This window comes from Bos javanicus, chromosome 3, assembly GCF_032452875.1.
Source record: "Bos javanicus breed banteng chromosome 3, ARS-OSU_banteng_1.0, whole genome shotgun sequence".
In the NCBI taxonomy this organism is placed as follows: Eukaryota; Metazoa; Chordata; class Mammalia; order Artiodactyla; family Bovidae; genus Bos; species Bos javanicus.
Window position 1 is genome coordinate 8,059,526 of NC_083870.1, and position 18,829 is coordinate 8,078,354.

The 18,829-nt window shown below is 45.6% G+C and overlaps 1 long non-coding RNA gene across 1 annotated transcript; it reads left to right on the top strand.

Moving 5' to 3' along the window:
• The first annotated feature begins 9,770 nt into the window (after nt 1-9,770).
• On the top strand, nt 9,771-18,600 carry LOC133237943 (uncharacterized). Its single transcript, XR_009733423.1, has 2 exons — nt 9,771-11,586; nt 16,207-18,600. It is a non-coding gene; the product is annotated as an uncharacterized LOC133237943 (long non-coding RNA).
• Nucleotides 18,601-18,829: the final 229 nt, after the last annotated feature.

Genomic DNA, 18,829 nt, shown 5'->3' on the forward strand with positions numbered 1-18,829 from the left:
TTAGGTCGAACCTGCATAGTCTAGTGGTTTTCCCTACTTTCTACATTGTAAGTCTGAATTTTCCAATAAGAAGTTCATGATCTGAGCCACAGTCAGCTCCCAGTCTTGTTTTTGCTGACTGTATAGAGAATAACAGAGGTCAGAGTTGCCTGTCTGATTTAGAAACCGGGATGATTGGGTGTGGTTTTTTGGTCGTCCAAAACAGAACATGGATTTCTGATACTGGTTAATAACATCCGAGGAGAGCCTCGTGCTCAGGAATAGGTATAGCATGTCAGTTCTGCCAGCACTCCTAGTTTCAAGGCTTTGGGCTAAATCATAATACCCTAGGGCAATTTCTAGATCCCGGTTTTGTCAGATCAGTTCTGACAGTGAAGGTTACCCCACATCATGAGTTGTCCAGATTTCCTACAGACACCCTTGTTTGGGAGTTGCTTTTAAGACAGTTAAGGAGGATCACTTGGGTAACGTTAGTCAAGAGAGAAAATAAGGGCTTGGGTGGGATGCAGATGTTATCATGGGAGTAAATATAGACAGCTATTGCTGATGCCAAGGTGTGAAGTTTTTCTCCCCTTTTACCCAAAAGGCCATGCCATGACCAGAAGGTGTGCATTGGGTGATGGCATGTAGCTGGGCTGGAAGGGTGGGCCATTGATACCCTGGGATAGGTTGGACATATCCCCAGCTTCTGTCATTAATTCAGATCCAGTAAGGGGTGGTCAGGTTGAGTTGAGAAGCAGTGTGGTTTGCAAGCGTATATGCATCATCAAGGGAGAGATTAATAGCTGTGCAGGGAGACATGATCAGAAAGAGAAGGAACATCATAGGATGCATTTACTTATCTGAGGGAGATTTAATGGTGTTCCTCTTGAACAAGGTCTCAGGTCTTCAACAGGTTCGCAGGAGTAGTTGTCCTCTGGCTTTGGAGTCTAGTCCCCATCTCCCCCTCTTGTAGACCATAGGGTTTTATTCTAGAATTGTGGACCCAGGCAGATAGACCCTTCACTTTTACACTGGTTGAGGCTACTAGGACTTGATGGCCCTGTTCATTTCTCGAACAGTGGGTTTGGACTCCCTTTCTCTTGCCAGGTCTTTACTAATACTTTGGTCCCTTGGCTGTACTTGGGGATTTTTCAAGTCCTCCTGTGGTCTAGGGAGGACCTGTTCTCCATATCATTGGAGTTCTTGTTCAAACCTTCCAACTCAATTATATGTTTTAGGAATGCATTGGTGTCTTCATCAAAAAACAAGTCAGAAGTTAAGAATGGACATCCATACATCATTTCATAAGGGCTTAATAATAGTGGTCATTTGGGGGGCTGCCCGTACCCTCATGAGGGCTATGGGTAGCATATGGATCAATTTATTATGTGTTTCTTGACATAGTTTGGCCAGAGCCCTTTGAAGAGTCTGATTGGCTCTCTCCACCTTCCCTGAGGCTTGAGGCCACTAGGATGAGTGGAGGCACTATCTCCTTTAGCAGAGCTTTACAGACTTCTGTAGTTATCTTTGTCCCAGTAGGGAATGCTTCAATCCATCTTGTGAATGTGTCAACAAAGACTAGCAAACAAGAGAACATTTGGGTCTTTGTCATGGCTGTATAATCCACTTTGCCAGTCCTCCCCTGGGTATGATCCCCAATGTCGGACAGGTTTAATTAGAGGAGGTGGCAAGAGTCTGGTTTTTGGATTATTTCTTAGGTATCACAATTCTGTGTGACCTGCTACATGACCATAGCCAACTGGGGGTGGTAGAGAATGGGCTTGAGCAAGGTTTCCCGATTATCTTTCCTAAAATGGGTACTTTTATGTAAGGAGTTAGTAATTTTCCAAACCTGAGAGTCGGAGTATTATTTGGGCCTAATCAGTCTGGAACTACCCATGTGACCCAATCTCCCAGCCCTGCTCGGCATATTGGGAATGTTCCTCTGGGGTATAATTTGGAGTCAGGATTTCCTTGGGGCAAAGGGGGCAGGTAGCAGTGACAGGAGTAGCTTCCCTCGAGGCTTGTTTTGCCTCCTTATCAGCTTTCCTATTTCCCTGGGCCTCCTTTTCTTGTCCCTTTTGGTAACCCTTGCAGTGGATGATAGCTAGTTTAGCAGGAAGTTTGACCACCTCCAGGAGCCTGAGAATGAGCTCTTTGTGTTTAATAGGAGAGCTTTGAGCACTGAGCATCCCTTTTTCCTTCCAAATTGCCACATGGGCGTGCAGGATGAGGAAAGCATACTCAGAGTCTGTATATACATGAATCCTCTTTTCTTCCCCTAATTCCAAAGCTCTTGTCAGGGGAAAAGGTTCAGCTTTCTGGGCTAAGGTGCCTAGGGGAAGGCACTTTCCCTCATTTCTTCTAGGCTCACTATGGCATATCCTGCTTTCCTCTCTCCTTTTCTACAAAGCTACTGCCCATCTGTGTACCATTCTTCCTTTGGGTCAGATAAAGGTGTCTCTGATAGGTCAGGGCAAGAAAAGTATAACTCGTTATGATTTGCATGCACTGGTGATCCAAAGGGGAAGTATGGGGATCTGGCATTAAAGTGGACTGGATTTAAAGTCTGATAGACTCTTAATTTTATTTCTGGAGTGTCTTGGAGGGCTTGTTATTGGGTGATCCTTCCCCCTGTTATTCCATGTATCCCCTTTAGTTTCCAAGACTGTTTGCACTGGTGAGGCATATACACTGTGGTGGGCTGGCCCAGGATCAGCCTTGATGCCTCTCTAACCATAAGAGCGGTGGCCACTACTGCCCTGAGGCAAGTGGGTCATCCTCTGGCTACCTCATTTAGTTGTTTCGAGAAGTAAGCTACAGGTTGTAATATAGGCTCCATTATTTGCCCTAATATCCCAAGAGCAGTTCCTACCCTTTCAGAGACATACAGCCTGAAAGGCTTTTCCAGGTCCAGGAGGCTTAAAGCTGAGGCTGTAATGATAGCCTTTCAGGGCATTAAAGGCAACCGTGCAGGTCTCATCCCAGTCAAGTGGCTCTTCCTCTTTCCCTCTTAATTTTTCATATAGGGGTCAGGCCAGATTCCCATAACTGGGATCCAGATCCTGAAAACCCAGTCATTCTTAAAAAAAACCCTAAGTTGTTTTCTCATTTGGGGGTAGAGGGTACTTAACATGAGGGATTTTCTCTAGGGGTCAAGCATTCTTTTCCCCTCTGTGATTATAAATCCAAGGTATCTTACTTGGATCAAACTAATCTGAACTTTTTTGGGGGATACTCAATAACCCTTTTCATAGAGGAAATTTAAAGTTTTAATAGTATTCATTTGAGAGCTGGTAAAATCTAGGCTAGCTATGAGCAAGTCACCTACATACTGTATTATATTACTGTTTGTTAAGGTTAATTCCCTTAGTTCTTTCCCAAAGGAAGTCCTAAAAATATGAGGGCTGTCCCTAAACCCTTGTGGTAGTTGAGTCCAGCAAAGTTGTATAGCCTCCCTTGTTCCTGGGTCCCACCACTCAAAAGCAAAAAGAGCTTTTGGGATTTGGGATGGAGAGGAATATAAAAGAAAGCATCCTTAAGGTCCAAGACTGAGAAGTATTTAGCATTTCCTGGGACTTGGGATAGGAGTGTGTTCAGGTTCAGGACTATACTGCCCTTAGATCCCAGAAAAATCAATAAGATCCATCTGGTTTCTTAACAGGGAAGATTGGAGTATTTCAGGGAGACTCATAGGAGATTAGAATTCCAATATCCTGGTAGTTGTTAACTAGTGGTCTAAGACCCTCAAGAGCTTCTAGTTTTAAGGGATATTGTCTTCTTCAGGGGTAAGGAGCATTTGGCCTCAGAAGAATCTTCACTGATTAAACATTTATGGCTAGCCCGGGACTGGAGACATCCCACACCTGGGGATTGACCTCATCTAAGAAAGGGAAGGACTCCTCCTTTTCTACATCTGACTGCAAATATTCAGACACAAGACAAAAGAAATTATTGGTTTCTAGCTTTCCCCAAGTCATTCTGGTCTGGAGGCAGCAAAGAAGGTCTTCCCCCCAGTAGGGGAGCAGGGCAACCAGGGATGTATAAAAAAGGGTGGGTCCCTTGCCAATTGCCCACCTTACAATGGAAGGGCTTAGTAAAATTTCAGCTTTGGGGTTTTCCATCTACCCCCATCACCATTTTATTCATGGAGTCTAAAGGTCCTAATCAGAAAGGAAGAATAGAGAAGGCAGCCCCCATGTCCGGAAGAAAGTTCACATCTTTACCTTCTATTTGCAGAATCACCTAAAGATCGAGAGGAGTGATCTGGATTTCACCATTCGGGGGAATTTCTTGAGCTGCTGGGCATTGCCAGTCCCAGTTTCCCAGGATTCACACAGAGGGAGCAGGTGTAGGGGTCTCCATACGCCTTCCCTTAGGGTGATATGGACACTCCCCTTTCCAATACCCATCCTCTCTGCAGTAGGCACATTGGGTGCGTCTCAGCCACGGTGGATTTCTAAGATCCTTTCTTCTTCCTTACTCCCTCCATGACTCTGGCATAGTAGCAGGATGAATCAAGGCCAAGATTTTAGCCTGTTGTTGGGCCAAGGTTTGGGTCTGCCTCTCTATCCTCTTATCCTTTTGGGCTTCCTTTTGCTCCCTTTTGGCTTCCTCCTCCTGGTCCCTATTCAAAAACATCCTATTTGCCTCCTTCACCAAATCAGAGATTGGGCTTTCTGGTCCTTTTGCTAATTTTTGCAATTTTCTTCTTATGTCTAGGGCTGTCTGGGTTATGAAGGAATGGGCCAACAGGACTTTTCCTTTCATACTCTCTAGATCTGCCTGGGTAAAGTTCTTAAAGACCTCTGTGAGTCTTCCCTCCCACCCACCCCCCACCCCAAAAAAAGAGCTGGATTTTCATTCTCTCCCTGTGTAACCTCTTTTATCTTAATATAATTTATGACCTTTTGGACACCCTGGGTCATTCCTGGTAGTAGGCAAGTAGTGAAGATTCAAAACAAAAGACCTGTATACAGAAAACTATAAGACACTGACGAATGAAATCAAAGATGATATAAACAGATGGAGAGAGATTCCATGTTCCTGGTGGGAAGAATCAATACTGTGAAAATGACTATACTACCAAATGCAATCTACAGATTCAATGTGATCCCTATCAAATTACCAATGGCTTTTTTCTCAGAACTAGAACAAAAAACTTCACAATTTATATGGAAACACAAAAGTGTTTTCCTGACTAGCCAAAGCAATCTTGAGAAAGAAGAATGGAGCTGGAGGAATCAACCTTCCTGACTTCAGACTATACTACAAAGCTACAGTCATCAAGACAGTATGGTGAAAGTGAAGTCGCTCAGTCGTGTCCAACTCATAGTGACCCCATGGACTGCAGCCTACCAGGCTCCTCCGTCCATGGGATTTTCCAGGCAAGAGTACTGGAGTGGGGTGCCATTGCCTTCTCCAGAGGATCTTCCCAACACAGGGATTGAACCAGGGTCTCCCGCATTGTAGACAGATGCTTTACCATCTGAGCCACCAGGGAAGTCCTAGTTAGTGGTTGCTGCTGCTAAATCGCTTCAGTCATGTCCGACTCTGTGCGACCCCATAGACGGCAGCCCACAAGGCTCCCCTGTCCCTGGGATTCTCCAGGCAAGAATACTGGAGTGGGTTGCCGTTTCCTTCTCCAATGCATGAAAGTGAAAAATGAAAGTGAAGTCGCTCAGTCGTGTCCGACTCTTTGTGATCCCATGGACTGCAGCCCACCAGGCTCCTCCGTCCATGGATTTTCCAGGCAAGAGTACTGGAGTGGGGTGCCATTGCCTTCTCCAAGACATCTTGTTCCATTGGTCTATATTCGTGTTTTTATGTTAGACAGTATGGTACTGACATAAAAACATAAATATAGACCAATCGAACTAGATAGCAAACTTAGGGATAAATACACACACCTATGAGCGACTGATCTGATCTGATGGGTACCTTATTTTTGACAAAGGAGACAAGATTATATAATGGGGCAAAGACAGCCTCTTCAATAAGTGGTGCTCGGAAAACTGGACAGCTACATGCAAAAGAATGAAATTAGATCACTACCTAATGCCATACACAAAGATAAACTCAAAATGGATTAAAGACCTAAATGTAAGACAAGAAACTATTCAACTCTTAGTGGAGAACATAGGCAGAATACTTAATGACATAAATCAAAGCAAGATCTTCTATGACCCACCTTAAAACAAAAATAAACAAGTGGGACCTAATTAAACTTTGAAGCTTTTGCACAGCAAAGGATACTACAAACAAGATAAAAAAGACAACCTTCAGAATGGGAGAAAATAATAGCAAGGGAAACAACTGATAAAGAATTACTTTCCAAAATATACAAGCAGCTTATACAACTCAATACCAAAAAAGCAAACAACCCAATCAAAAAGTGGGAAAAGGACCTGAAGAGATATTTCTCCAAAGACATACAGATGACTAACAAGCACATGAAAAGATGCTCAACATCACTCATTGTTAGAGAAATGCAAATCAAAACTGCAATGAGACACCACCTCAAACCAGTCAGAATGGCCATCGTCAAAAAGTCTACAAGCAATAAATGCTGGAGAGGGTGTGGAGAAAAGGGAACACTCTTGCATTGCTGGTGGGAATGTAAACTGATACAGTTACTATGAAAGATTGTATGGAGACTCAGGGGACTTAAACAGGGGCTCTGCAACAGGCTGAAGGGTGGGGTGGGAAGGGAGATGGGAGGGAGGTTTGGGAGGGAGGGAACATGGGTATGCCTATGGCTGATTCTTGTTGATGAATGACAGAAAACCACAAAATTTTGTAAAGCAATTATCCTTCAATTAAAAAATTAAAAAATTTTTTTGCTGTGGTGGGACAGAACCGGGGAAGTTACACACTCCCCCAACATGTATAGTGCCATGACTCAGATTTAACCTGGCAGGAACAACCTCAGCTCAACCCCTGCAAGGCGGAAGCCAAGCACAGCAGAAGACCAACTCGGTGAAGCTCCCACAAGTGGAAGCTGAACAAGAAAACCCAATGCAGAGGAAGTGACAAGAAGCCCAGCGTGCTGAAAACTGGGACAGCAAAAACAAACAGCAGAAAGCTCACGGGGCTCAGTCTCAGATTCCAGAAGACCTCCGGTTAAGGTAGGATGTCCTCACTCCTATGGATGGAAGGACATATGGCTAACAAAATTTTAATTCCTATACAATCTCTTGTTTCTTGTTTCCTTGAACACCCCGTGAATAGGCGAGCGGCAGTGGGTGCAATTGAGGGACTCTGGCAGGGTCTACTTAGTAGCTGTTGCCCAAGCTGGTGGGGGTTCTTCTGTCCTTAATCTTCTTTGTGCCAAGGATTAGGCCAATGAAAACTGTGAGCACAGGCCAGGTATTTACATTTTCCAGCAGGTTATGAAGGGGATTACTTGGCACGTTTTTCCCACTGCTTTTTCCTCCTGTCCTTCAGCTCCTCTCTCCCAGGATTTGACCCTGGCCAAAACCCACAGTGCCTGGCTTCAAGACCTAATGAAGCTCAGGCTTTTGATGTCTTATTGCAAAAAATTCAGTGAGAGACACAGGGATAGGTAAGATAGGTAGATTTGTTTGGATTCAGAGAGAAGCACTCTCCAAGAGCGTGGGCCATCACAGAGGGAAGCAGCCATGGAATATGGTGTGGTTAGTTTTCGAGGGCTGGGTGATTTCATATGCTAATGAGTGGGAGGGTCATTCCAACAACTGGGGAACCACCCACTCCTCGGTCTTTTGACAGTGCCTTGGAACTGTCCTGGCACCTCTGGGTGTGTCATTTAGCTTGCAGATTGAGGATCAAGGTGTAGTTGAATTTGACTTGTCATCTTGGACCCATTTGATTTTAATCGGTTTACAGTAGGCCCTTGGGTTATGTCATTTTTTCAAAAGTTGTGCCCTGCCCCCTTCCCTCCTGTTTCAGGCTCTTTTCTTGAGCCCTGTCCGGGCCCACAATGTTGCCTCTATAATCTTCTGGTGGGACAACCAGAAAATAGCTGGCCTTTGAGAGAGAAATGCTGTATAATATCCAATCTCTCTAGATATTCAGCCTTCATCTTCCATGTTTCCTGCAACATGTGCAACAACAGCATCTCTCAGTGAACCCACTGAGTGGGTGACAGGCACTCAATGCCTACTAGAGGTTTATCTGTTTGTGGCATCCCTTCAAGGGCAATTGGGCATCCAGGGATAATATTTGGGCCCAAACCCTTACCACCCTTCTCCTAAAGTTACAAACATACCCCTGGATCAAATCTCCATTCCACTTTTATGGAACATCCAGTCTGTTGCCTCTTATCAATTTGCTCTTAGTTCAGTTCAGTTCAATCATTCAGTCGTGTCCAACTCTTTGCAATCCCATGGACTGCAACATGCCAGGCCTCCCTGACCATCACCAACTCCCAGAATTTACTCAAACTCATGCCCATTGAGTCGGTGATGTCATCCAACCATCTCATCCTCTGTCGTCCCCTTCTCCTCCTGCCTTCAATCTTTCCCAGCATCAGGGTCTTTTCCAATGAGTCAGCTCTTCTCATCAGGTGGCCAAAGTACTGAGTTTCAGCTTCAGCATCAGTCCTTCCAATGAACACCCAGGACTGATTTCCTTTAGGATGGACTGGTTGGATCTCCTTGCAGTCCAAGGGACTCTCAAGAGTCTTCTCCAACACATTTCAAAAGCATAAAATTCTTTGGTGCTCAGCTTTCTTTATAGTCCAACTCTCACATGCATCCATGACTACTGGAAAAACCATAGCCTTGACAAGATGGACCTTTGTTGGTGCTGTCTAGGTTGGTCATAACTTTTCTTCCAAGGACTAAGTGTCTTTTAATTTCATGGCTGCAATCACCATCTGCAGTGATTTTGGAGCCCTCCAAAAATAAAGTCTGCCACTGTTTCCACTGTTTCTCCATCTATTTGCCATGAAGTGATGGGACCAGATGCCATGATCTTCGTTTTCTGAATGTTGAGCTTTAAGCCAACTTTTTCACTCTCCTCTTTCACTTTCATCAATTTGTTCTTAAGCCACTTACTAACTCCTACAACCAGGACCCTGCCTCTTTGTAGGCAACATTACTCTACCCCATTTATTATTATTAAAATACTCCTAACACCCCTAACAGGACCAGATAACCTGTTCCTTTGTCATTACTTCCGTTATTACCTAAAGTGAGTCTATGAGATGTTTACCATTGGAAACACCCTAAACTGCTCTTGTGGAGGACTAAGGGAAGAAATCAGTGACTTACATTCCCTCAGAGTAATAAGAGGATAAGGCTTATGACTATTTCTCCAGGTTCCCAGTCTCAGGGCACAGAATTGGATTGCTTTACATCATAATATCTATTCCCATCTGTGATGGACAAACCAGCAATGAGTTAAGATTACAACCCCTTAGAAAAAAAGAAAAAAACAAAACAAAATGAAAAACTAATAGGCCTCCTATTTCCATGGGTGGACTTTCTTAAGGATGAGGCTTTTTGAAGCTTATCCTACCCAGCACTGTTGCAACCTGAGAGTCAGGCATCCCCGGGTCAGAGTGCAGATCCCCAGGCAGGCTGAGGCGTGACAGCCTCCTGGAGATCAAATCGCCAGGCAGGTCAAGGCAGGTCAGCCTCCCGAGAATTGGGTCCTGGGGCAGGTCTAGGCATGCTGACCTCCTGGGACCCCTGGACAGGTGGACCCTCGAGCAGGCTGAGGTGTGACAACCTTTCAAGGACCAGATTCCTAGGCAGGTTGAGGCAGGTTGACCTCCTGGGACCCCCGGACTGGAGTTGGGCACCCTCAAGGTCTCCAGTGTGACAACTGGGGTTGCCTAGACCTGCCCAGGGACCCAATTCTCGGGTGGCTGACCTGCCTCAACCTGCCTGGGCATTTGATCTCCAAGAGGCTGTCATGCCTCAGCCTGCCTGGGGATCTGCACCCTGCCTCAGGGATGCCTGACTCTCAGGTTACAACAGTACTGGGTAGGATAAGCTTCAAAAAGACTCATCCCTAAGAAAGTCCACCCATGGAAATAGAAGGAGGCCTATTTTTGTTTGTTTGTTTTATTTTTGTTTTTTCTTTTCCTCCCTGTCATCACTGTCTTTCAGAGGGGAAATAACCAATCCACTTCCTGACAGATGCCCTTGAGATCCATCCTTGATAGCTGGAAGCTGTTCAATCCTCAAACCCTAAGGAGAAGTCACTTAAAATTCTTTTGTGCCACTGCATGGCACATTATCCTCTGGGGGACAAGGAACACTGGCCCGAGGATGGGAGTTTAAGTTACGATACCATCCTGCAGCTAGACTTATTCTGCAAAAGACAAGGGAAATGGACAGAGATCCCCTATGTCCAAATTTTCTTCCACCTAAGAGATATGAAAGAACTCTGTCTTAAGTATGGGATTGTTGTACGCCCTAAAAGTGAGCCTACTAGGCAAATGGTGTTAGGTACAGACAACCAAGAGAAGGAAGCCTCCCATGAAGGCTCACCTCCCACGGCTCCCGAGTTGCCTGATGTTCCTTCCTTGTATCCAAACATGCCCCCATATCTGGGAGCACCCCCTCCACAGAAGCCAATTCGAGTATGTCCCCTAGTTGAAACTGGAGAATTTGGACCAACCCAGACCCATAAGCCGTTCTCCAAGACAGATCAAACAAGACCTGGGAAGCTATCCAGATGACCCAGGCAAATATATAGATACATTCCAACACATTACCTTGGCCTTTGACTTGACATGGAAAGATATCATGGTCATATTTAGTCAAACTTTATCTGGACCTGAGCATGCTAGGGTCTTAAAGGAAGCCTGAAGGTATGCTATAGGGCTTCACATGTCAAGCGATAAATACCCCATAGGGGAAACAGCGGTCCCCTCCTTAGATCCTAATTGGAATTATAATGACCCTGAACACATCTGGGAAAGAGATCATTTTCTGATCTGTGTAAAGGCAGGACTAAGAGCAGCCCAGCAAAAAGTAATCAACTATGCCTTGGTCTCAGCAATAAGTCAGCAGTCCAACAAGAACCCCACTGCCTTTCTCGAAAGGCTAAAAGAGGCCCTCCAAAAGTTTACCAATCTGGACTTAGACTCTTACAAGGGACAGGTGATTTTAAAGGACAAATTCCTGTCCCAATGTGCATCAGACATCAGGATAAAGTTACAACAGCTACAGCAGCAGGACCCTGCTGCATATTTAGATGAAATGGTCCAGACAGCCACCAATACCTTTTATAACAGAGAACAGGAGAGGGAGGCCAAGGCCCATGAAAGGGATAAAAGGAAAGAGACACTCCATGCCCAAACGCTGGCCGCCCTCCAGGGAAGCCCTATGGCAAACCCCAAGTCCTTGAAGGACAAGGCACGAGGCAAATGCCTAATCTGTAGACAAGCGGGACATTGGGCCAAAGAGCATCAAAACCATGACAAGTCTCCTAAAACAGCTGGCTACAAATGCCATCAATTGGGACATTGGGCAGCACTCTGCCCTGGGGACCCAAGAGCCTCAAGGTCAAGCACCAAGCCTTCCCTCACCACGGCTCAACAGGACTGAAGTGACCCGCTCCAGACAGCCCACCTGTTGCTGGAGCCAAGGGTGCAACTGGATGTGGCAGGTAGGTCCAAGGATTTCTTGGTTGACACAGGGGCTACCTACTCTGTCCTGACCTCCTACTCCAGAGCCTTCTCCTCCCAAACCTGGGAGGTGCTACAGGAAAAAATTTTACTTTTAGGTGCTACAGGAAAAAAAATTACAAAAATACCCACCTGAGCACCTCTTTGTTGCTGGGATGGACAAATATTTTTCCACCAGTTTCTGGTGGTCCCTGAGTAAAAGAGATATACTCAGTAAAGTGGGGACCACCCTTGTGATGGGAAGCTTTTCAGTCCCTAGAGCCCTACTGCTTCTGGTTACTACTGAGGAACCCATTATACCCTGTTCAATAGGGAAGGGCCAGAACTATGGGAGGACAAAATTAACCCCCAGGTGTGGGACCAGAAAACTCCAGGACGACCCCACCAAGCTGCACCAGTTGTCATTGTCCTCTGAGATCCTACTCGGTTTCCAAATCGAAGCTTCTCTTCCAGAAGAGAAGCTCAGAAAGGACTACAGCCTCTAATAAATAAATCCCTTGCCCGTGGGCTGTTGGTCCCCACCAATTCATCGTGTAACACTCCAGTCCTCCTTGTAAAGAAAAAGGATGGGACCTGGCAAATGGTTCAAGATCTCTGGATCATAAATGAAGCTGTAGTCCCCCTCCATCCCACAGTACCCAATCCCTATGCAATCTTGGGAGAAATCCCACTCAGTGCCAAGTGGTTTACAGTCCTGGATCTCAAAGATGCATTCTTTTGCATACCACTGGCTAAAGAACCCCAATATCTTTTTGCCTTCAAGTGGGAGGCTCCAGGAGAAAAATACCAACAGATAACTTGTACAGTATTACCTCAGGGGTTCAGAGATAGCCCCCACATTTTGGGGCAGGCTCTTAGCCGGGATCTCCTAGATCTGGACCTGGGACCTAATAGGAAAATATTACAATACATAGATGACCTACTAATCTGCTCTCCAGATGAGAAAAATGCCCAAAAACATGCAATTCAAGTTCTAAACTTTTTGGCAGAGAAGGGATATAAAGTGTCCTGTGCTAAAGCCTAGATGGTCGAGACAAAGGTCACTTACCTGGGAGTCCAGGTTACACATGGGTCTAGGAGGCTGTCCTCTGATCCGGTACAAGGAATTCTCCAGTTGCCCTCCCCCATGACTCAAAAACAATTGCAAGCTTTCTTGGGGCTAACTGGGTATTGTAGAATCTATACCCCACTATAGTCTAATTGCCCAGCCCTTATATGAAAGCTTGAAGGGATGGGATGATGTGGGATGCCTCAAAAGAAGGCAGAACCTACACTAAAACAAGCCTTAACTCAAGCACCTGCTTTGAGGTTGCCAGACTCAGAAAAAGAATTCCAACTTTATGTCCATGAAAGAAAGGCCTTGGGAGTGTTAACTTAAAGGTTGGGATCTGAGCCCCAGCCTGTAGCTTACTTATCCAAGAGGCCCAACCCAACTGCCCCAGGCTGGCCTCCCTGCCTTCGAAATCTTGCTGCTATTGCAGTCCTGATAGGAGATTCTTTAAAACTCTCTTTTGGGGGCAAACTAACTATTTTTACCAGCTGCCAAGTAAAAAAACTCCTAAATGGGAGAGGCCATTTATGGATGTCTGATCAAAAAATCCTCAGATATCAAGTTGTGCTGATGGAAAATCCAGGCCTGACTATATCACCTTGTGAGGTTCTTAACCCAGCCACCCTCCTGCCTACACCTGAGGGCTCTCTCCCCTTTCACTCTGTCTAGAAACCTTGGACCACTGGACAAAACCCTGAGAGGGATTGTCAGAAGATCCTCTGACCAATCCTGAGGGAATCTCGTACACTAATGGAAGCAGCTTTGTCTTGAATGGAAAAAGAGCCAGATATGCAGTAGTCTCCAATTTTGAGACCATAAAGGCTAAACCTTTGCTACTAGGTACTTCAGCTCAATTAGCTGAGCTCATGGCCCTGACTCGAGCGTTAGAGCTGGAAAAAGAAGAGAGTAGCCATTTACACTGACTCCAAATATGCCTTTCTGGTGCTACATACACATGCTGCTATTTGGAAAGAAAAGAGGCCACTTGACCACCCGAGGGCCCCCAATCAAATATGGTGATCAAATCCTTAGGCTCTTGGAGGCAGTCCATCTGCCAGATGAGGTTTCAGTCTCCCACTGTAAAGGACACCAAAAAGGGAGCACAGAAGTGGCACGAGGGAACCAAGCAGCTGATCAGGCAGCTAGGAGAGCAGCATTACAGAACCATGACCTAATAGGGATTGCCACCTTAGTTCCACAGACTAATTTGCCAGAAACTCCTTCATATACTGAAGGTGAGACTCTTAAAGCTAAAAGTGAGGCGTTTCAGGAAGATCATATGGAGTGGTTCCAAAAGGAGGGACTCCTTTTTCTGCCTGGGAACCTCCAATGGAAGTTGGTTAACTCCTTACATGCCACCACTCATTTAGGGGAGAAGGCCCTCCAAAGATGACTAGAAAGTTCCTTCAGAAGAACAGGTCTCCAAATGACTATAAGGCAAGTGGTCTCCTCTTGTCCAACTTGCCAATTAAACATCCCCCCAGGAGCTTGAATATCCCAGCTGGCCCAGCCTATCCAATGATGTGGGGCCTACCCAGGAGAGGACTGGCAGATGGACTTCACCCAGATGCCAGCTTCTCAAGGGTATAAATACCTATTAGTCATGATAGATAGCTTCACAGGATGGATTGAAGGCTTTCCCACCCGAACTGAGAAGACTGAGGAGGTGGTAAAAAAAAAAAAAAAAAAAAAACTGCTCCATGCAATCATTCCGAGATTTGGTCTGCCCAGATCATTACAAAGTGACAATAGGACATCATTTACTTCTAAGGTCACCCAAGGGGTCTCGAGAGCATTGGGCATTATTTATTATCTCCATTGTGCCTGGAGGCCTCAGTCTTCAATAAAAGTAGAAAAAACCAACCAGTTCTCAAAATCAGTGATAAAAAAGATAACCCGGGAGACCTCTCTGGGATGGAAGGAGGCTTTACCAATAGCTCTCCACCCATATTGGCCCTAAGGAACAGCTTGGTCTTAGTCCTTAAGAGATGCTATGTGGGAGAACTTTTGTTTATGTCAATGACCTCTCCCTAGATCCAGAGGCTCAGACCCTCCAGTCTTATACCATGGCCCTTAGGCAATTCCAACAAGACATATGCTTGTGGGGTGCCAACCAGGATCCAAAAGATTCTAAAGAGCCACCACTATATGCTCCAAGGAGTCAAGTCCTAATTAAAGTCTGGAAAGATGGGTCCCCAAAGGCTCAACTCCAGCCCACATGGAAGGGCCCCTACCCTGTAATACTTTCTACCCCCACAGCAGTCAAGGTACCAGGACATGACTCCTAGATTCACTACTCACGAGTCAAGCCATGGAAGAAAACAGAAGAGAACACTCAATACCCCTGTGAGCCCCTGGGAGATCTCAGAAAATTGTTCAGAACCACAAATAAGTGCCGTTCTAATGAACACCCCCAAAATTAAGTTTCTGGGGATAAGATTTCTCAGGACACTCTAAAGAGCCAACAAAGCTTGGCAGGGGTTGTACTCCAAAACAGACAGGAGATAGATCTCTTGACCCCGAACAAGGAGGGACTTGAGCCATCTTGAATGAGACATGTTGTTTCTGGGTAAATCAGATCAGATCAGTCGCTCAGTCATATCCGACTCTTTGCGACCCCATGAATTGCAGCATGCCAGTCCTCCCTGTCCATCACCAACTCCCAGAGTTCACTCAAACTCACGTCCATCGAGTCGGTGATGCCATCCAGCCATCTCATCCTCTGTCGTCCCCTTTTCCTCCTGCCCCCAATCCCTCCCAGCATCAGAATCTTTTCCAATGAGTCAACTCTTTGCATGAGGCCAAAGTACTGGAGTTTCAGCTTTAGCATCATTCCTTCCAAAGAAATCCCAGGGCTGATCTCCTTCAGAATGGACTGGTTGGAACTCCTTGCAGTCCAAGGGACTCTCAAGAGTCTTCTCCAACACCACACTTCAAAAGCATCTATTCTTTGGCACTTAGCCTTCTTCGCAGTCCAACTCTCACATCCATACATGACCACAGGAAAAACCATAGCCTTGACTAGACGAACCTTTGTTGGCAAAGTAATGTCTCTGCTTTTGAATATGCTATCTAGGTTGGTCATAATTTTCCTTCCGAGGAGTAAGCGCCTTTTAATTTCACGGCTGCAGTCACCATCTGCAGTGACTTTGGAGCCCAGAAAAATAAAGTCTGACACTGTTTCCCCATCTATTTCCCATGAAATGATGGGACCGGATGCCATGATCTTCATTTTCTGAATGTTGAGCTTTAAGCCAACTTTTTCACTCTCCACTTTCACTTTCACCAAGAGGCTTTTTAGTAAATACCTCCAGCTAAATTAAAGAAAGTCTAACAGTCTTCGAGAAAAACATTCCAGATCCTACAGGACCTCAAAGAACGAAATGGAGAGTTCTCGGGGTGGCTACAATCTCTCCTTGGGGATCCTTCTCCTGGTGAGGGAGGATTTGGAGTTGGCTAATATCCCTACTAATCCCTGTTATCACCATTTGATGCTGCTTATGATTGCTCCATGTATTATCAATGTCTAACCCATTTTATCTCTGCCCAGGTCAACAAGCTACAACATGGGGTGCCCGTTCAACAAGGATGTATAAAACTACACCTGACCATGGGAAATATCACTCACCCTTAGATGGACACCGCTATACAGACTCTGAAGATTGCAATAAGCAAGAGGGGGAGGCCCAATGCCCCTTGCTGTCCCAGCTCAGCAGGAAGTAGCCAGAGAGACCTCGACGCCCTATTCCCAAAGAATTGGGCCACCCACCTCTTGAGGGGGGAATGTTAGGTAGTTAGAATAGGAAAAAGGGGTCCAAAATGGTGGTGGCTAAAAGACAAAGAGAAAAACCCATAAAAATAGAACAAAGGAAGGTCCGAGGACCGGAGTGAGAACCTCAGGTGAAACAAACAGCCCTCCTTGCTAGCCCAGTTTACATAGGGCAGGCTCAGGGGGAGGAGAAAAATCTTACAAAAAGAGGAGCCAAATTTCAGTGGGGGGTTTCTCTTCTCTTCGCATCTTTTGGGTCGGCCCACCCTCACACCTCAAGGACGTATTTTCCTTTGCTTGCCGAATAAAACTGAGCTGTAACATGGAGCTATAACACTGGTCGGTCCTTCACTGCAAACTTTTGCTGTGGCGAGATGGAACGAGGGAAGTTACACACTCCCCCAATATGATGTTATTAATAACTTCTATGACCCTGCCCTGTTACCCATCAGCCAGTCAGAGAACTGTGCCTAAGATGATCACAGATGCTTGGAACCCTCCTCCCTCACCTGACTTTTAAAAATGCTTGGCTGAAACACTTCAGAGGGCAGGGGGTGTTTTAGAGCTCATACCACCCACCTCCTTGCCTGGCCCTGCAGTAAACCTTTCTTGGCTCCAAACTCTGACATCTCAGTTTGGCCTCACTGCGTCAGACTCACAGACTTGGGCTATCATTATCATAATAGTCTTGTGACTAAAATCTTTAAACAGCAGCATAAGATCTCTGGGTCTCTACATATGTCTGTGTATGTCTATGAGTATGTTTTATAAATGTGTAATTTTTTAACACTGTTGGATGATATTGCCAAAATTAATTGGTGAGGAGCTCTAATTGGCTTAAAGAAAATTAAGCATTTATATAAATCAAGTGTACTCTCAGAAATATGTAATATGTTTTTCAATTTCACATAATCTAGGTTAAAGTTTGCTGGATAAAAGCTACTTTAAGCTTGTCAGTGTTGTTAGGGGAACTATTGATTGAAACTGCCTACCCTGGCCAGGCACGAGAGTAACCACTTGAATGAGTTACCTTACAACCGGAGGTCCTGGTAAGGAATACAGAACTAACAAGCTACCAACAGCCAGAAGAATTCAGGAAAGGTCAAAAAGAGAGAGGAGACTCCAGTCCATATGCCCTACTGATCTCAGGTGATCTCGACCTGCAGTGGCTTGAAGCAGGATTTTGGTTCCCTGGCCAGAGATTGAAGTCAGGACTGGCAGTGAGAGTGCTGGATCCTAGCCATTAGACCACGAGGGCCAGTAGCCAATGTCACCTGTGACAAGGCTCTGGCCCATTGGCTTTGTAGAAATGAATTCCCACAAAGAGAAAGTAATGAAACAAGTTTAGTGTTTATTTGGAGGGAAAAGGGTACATGTGAATTGACTCACACAGGCAAGCACCCTCATGGTAGTTGAATTACTTCTATGAGGCATTTCTTCTGTATTGCCTCTGGTTAATCATCTTGCTTAGCCTAGTTCTGAGTGTGTACTTGGTTTATCTCAGGGTCCTCCCCCATGTGTGACTTCCCCTTCTTTTGGCCAGAGGAACCTTTCTGCATACATGTCGTCAGGAAGATCTCTTGACCTCAAGTATGAGAAATATGTGGGCTTGGGGCTTCCCAGGTGATCCAGTGGCTAAAACTCTTTCACTCCCAGTGAACACCAGAGGCCTGGGTTCGATCTCTGGTCAGGGAACTAGATCCTACCTGCTGCAAGTAAGATTCTTATGCCACAACTAAAGATCCCACGTGCTGCAACTAAGGCCTGGCACAGCCAAAATAAATATAGTTTTTAAAAAGAAAGAAATATGGGGTCTCTTATTTAGACAGGACTCAGCTCCCCTCTCCCTTTCTGCTATTAATATTATCTTCATCTTGGAGTACCTGTCTACAGGGGACAAACTCCAGCTGTTCAGCCTGGAGCTCATCAATCTCCTGCCTCACTACCAACCTCCCAGAATTCCCTTACTGGAATTCATCTTGGCTGAGTAATGCACGCACCACCAGGAAGGACCCTCAGTCAGAAAGATTGGCCAGAGACAACCTGGAAACTAATGGCATCACCATAAAACCCAAGTCTATGAGCCACAGGGCAGAGCAGTTCTCCTGGATTCCTTTACGCTGCTGCTCTCTGCCCAGGCATCCCTTTCTAATAAAGTCTCTTGCTTTGTCAGCACATGTGTCTCCTCAGACAACTCATTTCTGAGTGTTAGATAAGAGCCCACTGTGTCCTTGAAGGGGTCCCCCTTCCTGAAACTAAGAGTCATGTGTCCAACTCTTGAGACCCCACGGACTGTAGCCTGCCAGGCTCCCCTGGCCATGGGATTCTCTAGGCAAGAAAACTGGAGTGAGTTGCCATTTCCTTCTCCAGGGGATTTTCCTGACCTGGGAATTGAACCAGGGTG